The sequence below is a fragment of the Macaca fascicularis genome, chromosome 6, assembly GCF_037993035.2.
Source record: "Macaca fascicularis isolate 582-1 chromosome 6, T2T-MFA8v1.1".
Classification (NCBI taxonomy): Eukaryota; Metazoa; Chordata; class Mammalia; order Primates; family Cercopithecidae; genus Macaca; species Macaca fascicularis.
The window spans coordinates 165376827-165382312 of NC_088380.1; the positions used below are offsets into that span (position 1 = coordinate 165376827).

The 5486-nt window shown below is 41.6% G+C and overlaps 1 long non-coding RNA gene across 1 annotated transcript; it reads left to right on the forward strand.

Annotated features, from left to right (window-relative positions):
• The first annotated feature begins 675 nt into the window (after positions 1 to 675).
• Positions 676 to 2058, forward strand: LOC141407147 (uncharacterized). The gene is made up of 2 exons (XR_012414612.1): positions 676 to 835; positions 1555 to 2058. It is a non-coding gene; the product is annotated as an uncharacterized lncRNA (long non-coding RNA).
• Positions 2059 to 5486: the final 3428 nt, after the last annotated feature.

The following is a 5486-nucleotide window of genomic DNA, read 5'->3' on the forward strand; positions in this document are numbered from 1 at the left end:
GTGGGTATTGCTGCTGGTTATTCAGGGCCCAAGGGCTCTTTAGTTAGTAGATGATGAATTCTCCCAGGACTGAGTCCTTCCCTTCAAGGCAGCGAATTCCCTTCTAGGCCCTGAGTGTGTCTAGAAATGTTGTCTGGGAGCTAGGGCCTGAAACAGGGGCCTCCCAACTCTGACTGGTGCCCTATCCTGCTGTGGCTGAGCTAGTATTCAAGAAGAAAGACAAAGCGCCTCCACGCTTTCCTCTCCCCTCCACAAGCAAAAGGAAGGGGTCTCTTTTGGAGCTGGAAGCTGTGCAACTTGGGGTTAGGAGAGGGGTGAGGCCAGCATTCCCTTAGCCACCCCAGTTTGTGTCTCAGTATGTTGAGTTCTCCCCAGTCAACTCTCTCTGGGCCCAGTTTAGCACTAGGACTCACCCAAGAGTTGCAGTTCTTATGGCCTAGACTGCCTTTCAAGTTTACTTAGCACCTCAGAGCACTGTAGCCATCAGTGGGGAGGTCTACAGGCACTCAAGCTTCTGGCCTCTAGGATCATTGATTCCTCAACCACTGGCTAGGGTTGGTTCAAATGCTCCCTCCATGGGCAAGCGTCAGCTGAGTTGGTTCAATTTTCCTTTCTGCTCGAACAGGACAGCACTGAGTTCAATGCCTCACAGTTTCTCTGCTCTCCCTCCCCCAGCCTCCAAAGACACTCTCAGCACCACAGAGCTGCTGTGGGGGGTTGGGGAGGCCTGGCATCAGAGATTCCGGACTGTTTTTCTTCTTCGGTGCCTCTTTCAGCAATACAAACTTAACACCAGGTACGATGAAGACTCGTCTGATTTTTGCTTGTTATGAAGGTTTGTCTTTTTTTTTCTTTTCTGTGTAAATAGTTGTTAAATTGGTGTCCTTATGGTGGGGACAATCAGTGGAGCCATTTATTCTTCTATCTTGCCAAACCCTGATATCTTAATGCATCCATTGTATGTAACAAGAAAGGAGATTTGTCACATAATGATGATAATTGCTATTAAGAGTGAGCACTGAGCACATACCTGTGCCAGGCACTGTTCTAAGTGCTGCACATGTATAAGTTTTCCCTTAATTGTCACCACTATGATATGAAGCAGGTACTATTATTATCTCCATTTATAGATAAGAAAATTAAAGCACTGAGTGGTTAACTAACTTACCCAAGGTCACACAGTCAGAGAAAGGCAGAGCTGGGGGATTGATGATTGACTGATGGATTGATTTAGGAACACCTACTTTTTTCAACTTAGTGGTTCAATCTGCTGACCTTGAAACCATGGGTTCAAATGCCAGCTCTATTCCTTACTATCAGATCATTTTAAACCGAGTTTCTCATAGTTAAAATAAATAAATTATAGCGTCTAACCTCATAGGTATGTAGGAATATTATATGAGTTAACTCATGTAATAGTGTAAAACCTAGAATACTGGCTGGTACCAAGTAAGCAATATTATTAATACTATTATTATTTCTTCATGTATAACTTAGGCAGAATGATTTGACAGCTTGTGTTCTAACTACTACCCTGTATTATTTTCCTTCTAGATTCCATATCCTCAGTTCCATAGCTGAATGGTTGACACACTTGAAGCAGTCGATAACAGTTGATGAATAAATGAATGCATGAACAGATACACGAACTGCTGAATGAATTCGTAGAAGATAGAGAGAGGAGAATTAAGTCTTATCCTACGTGTGGAGTTTGGAAGGGAAAACAAACATTTCTTAGGAAATGCCAGTAATCACCTATGTTTACTATTGTTAACAAATCAGGAAATGTGCCTTCCTTCCAGGAAAAATGACGAGCTTATCTACACTACAGGAAATAACAGGCCTTTGGACCTCCTAAGCAACCCCAAGCATGGGATCCCTCTCACACTTTCTGTTTGCTCCTTCATTTGCACCTAAACCCAGCCCAGACTGTGCTGTGAATTTCATGGCCATAGCTTATGCCAGTAAAAAGCCTTTCATACTCTGCTAATGTGGCATTTGTTTGGTAATATGCGGGAAAGAGCATTAAAAATAAATCCAGAAATGGCATCTTATAAATTTGGATTTTCTGTTCTCATAATTTATAGGAGTTCATGTTAGAGAGCACTGTCTTATGCATAAATACAATTTCTTTGTGAGCTGATGATGGAATTTATATCAAAGGGGGTCGAACATATACTTCATGAACTCAGCATCCACTATTATAAGCTATTTCATGTATAACTGGAGATGAATGATCTCTCCCCCTGTTTGTCTTAACTTAAAATTCAGTTGGTTTGCTTGAATTCATTTCCAAGGCATGGGAGTGGGGGAAGGGAACTCAAGATTTATACACCTTTAATCTAATCAATTCCAAACATATCTTTAGACAAATAATTTAAAAATCTATGCATCACAAAACACCTCTATTAATTTCAGAATACATAGTTTGGTGAATTTTTATGTGATTGTGGGTTTGTGTGTTTAAGAAGATTAAAAAAAAAATCATCCTTTCTTTCCTTTCCCCTCAGAAAGAAATTTTAACAGGAATGTTTTGAAATAAAATCCCACAAGGAAACAATCCCCCCAGACAATTAAACTGGGAGAAGTTCCCCTGAGGGCAGACCAAAACAAAATTCGTAAAAATAATTGCTGTGCTGGGTTTCTGCTGTATTTTGGCTGGGCATAAGCAGAACAGCGGGAGCCTGTGCACATACTCACAGAAAACACACACACACAAACACACAGAGTAAGTGTGTCCCTCCATGGAGCAGGCTTATGACACTGTTGTATGTAACTACCTGGCCAGACTCGGGTCTTTCTGGCAAGACGCAGTGATTTGGAGGCTGTAGCCAATATAAAATAACAATCAGGTCATTTACAAGGTTCTGCCAAATATTAACCTTGTATCCAATTCTCCCCCAACATTGCGGAGTCTCTAATATGAACCAGGCCAGCCCCCCAATCATTTTACCATATTCTGGAATGGGGGTGGAGGCAGTAGTCAAGTTGGGGAACTCAGTACACACTTGTTAGAAATAAAATATTTTAAGGGGGTGTGTTTATACCAAGATAATGATGTGGTTTGTTGGCTTTTTTTTTTTTTTTTAAGTGCCAGAAAGATTGTTTAATTGCCCTCTCCTTCCTTAGGGGAAACTCAAAGGTTAATCCATCCAAGAAAGTGGGGTTTGCATTTGCCCTGAAGATAACAGAATTATTTGAGCTGTGGTTGAGGGTGTAGGAAACTGTGGTTTAAGGCCAGGTGGCTGAGAGTGTTTTGGCAAGGAGGACTGAAGTTATGGTTTTGTGTCTGTGTTAGGGAATTGCTTTGGACAGAATCATGCGGTACTGGGTTTAATGCCACACTCAGGAGCATGCTCAGACAGCTAATATTGTATTAATATTTATTGTTAACATAGCTTCATAGTTATTTTTAGCACTTCAAAAGAGATCACTGATTTGGACCATCGCCTCTACTTCTCCAATTCTCGTTTTTTAAGCAACCACACTGGAGCCCCCGCTGTGTGCCAGACACTACGTCCTATTTAATCTACACAAGAGGTCGATACAGTCAATATCTCCATTTTAGAGGTAAGGAGAAGAAGGTTTCTTGGACCAGGAAATACCTCTCCCAGGTCAAGTGGCTACAGAATATAAAGCTAAAGGCAAGCCCCCTAACTTGGTCCATGCTCCATTCTTCCCTCTTAAGAGAGAGTCGCCCTCCATGCCTGAATCCATTCTGCTAGTCTTTGCTTTCAAAGACCAGTGAAGCCAATGGTACTGCACTAGTCTGAGCCATGTCATAGAGAACTTCTAAACTTCTCAAGCCAGCCATAATCACCAAGATTCAATGGATAAAATAATTCCTAAGTAAGCCCATCTGTCTGAAGTGTAGATTGTGTTCATTCTCTGTCCCTGCTGTATAAATTCTAACCAAGTTTTCCTTCCCTCTCTAAAGGCCAATCATACCTTCCAACTGAAGGCCTTGGGGAACTTAAATGCAATTTCTATGCTGAAATTAAGCCAGGTGAAGGTTTCAACAATAACAACAACAAAACTGGTCCCTCTGGGTCTTCTCTCAAAATTGTTGGTATCACTACTTCTTTGGAAGCAGAGGTGACATTTCTTGACAGCCAAGACACTATATGTTACAGCTAGTTAGTCTTCTTTGAATGTATTTCTTTTTTTTAATGGAGTGGAGCCTACGGAGGGGGCGGGGCTCAAATTCTTTCGTGAATGGAGTGTTAGAATAAACAGCTCTGCACGAATGTTGGGATAATGTTTTAAAGTGAGTACCAGCCAATGCAGTCAGGAGAAGCAGTTTTAACAGCAGGGCTGTTATTTTAACAATAGGTTACCAGATCCATTGGGCAATCTGACTAAAAGCCCATATTTATTTCCCTAATTTTATAAACATTTAATAGGTCCTTATTAAACACATCAGCCAGCATGATTTAATAACACAATCAGTCTAGAAGTTTAAGAAAATTGAAAACAGGATTTGAATGTAATGCAGCCACAATTACTGGAGATTATAGGGAATCATTCCCATATGTCTCCAGTGGAGAGCTGCTAATCTCTGTTTGCGTGGAGGTGATTTCCTTTGGAACCCTGCCCAGCCTTCAACAGCACTAGGGCTGAACAAATTAGATTTGAAAGTCCCCAATTTTATGACTAAGGTAATACACTCTGTGTATTTAGAGAAACACTGAGTTCCTATTTTCACTGGCTCTCAAACGCTGGACAGAGACCTTGATTTCATTTAGTTTGGCTCCACTTAGAATATGGTCATAGGTCTGAAGGGGTCAGCACATGTTTTTGTGTGACTTTCATAGATATTCTAATTCCTCTCCACCCACAATGCTGAGGCGTTTGCATCATGGCTTGGTGATGACAGATCTCAGGAATGTGCTGCAATTAGACCTGGAAGACAGCCGGCTTCTAGGGGCCTGGGGACCCGCACCTTCCTCTACTAAACTTTTGTGCCTCCATCTCATTCTTCGTCCTCTGCTCACGGTACCATCCAAGTGGCTTTTCTTATGCTCAGAGAATAGCAACCTGGGAAACTGGGCTTTGTTTTTCTCTTTCTTAGGCAGCTTCTGGAAAAGGTGAACTCTGCAAAGAGACAGATTTTCTTGATTCTGGATAAAGCAGCAAGGACCAGTAGGCTACAGATGAAAGTCCTGGGAGCTACAAGATTAGGAACAAACCCCAAAGCAGCATTTCTATTAGAATTAGCCTGAAATAGTGCTGGACGGTCTCCACCTTGATGTTTGCCTCCCATCCTGCCTCTTATTTTTGTAGAACGAGTGAAACATAGTAACAATGACTCCCAATTCCTGAGCACTTACTGTATGCCCGCACATTACAATACTGCCTACTTTAAGCTTCACAATAATCCAGTAAGATCAGTATTATCAACCACACCATATAGAAAAAGAAACTGAGATTCTGTTGACTTTGGAACCTTCCTGGTCTCAGCAAAGCAAGATTCAGACTCAGAGGGC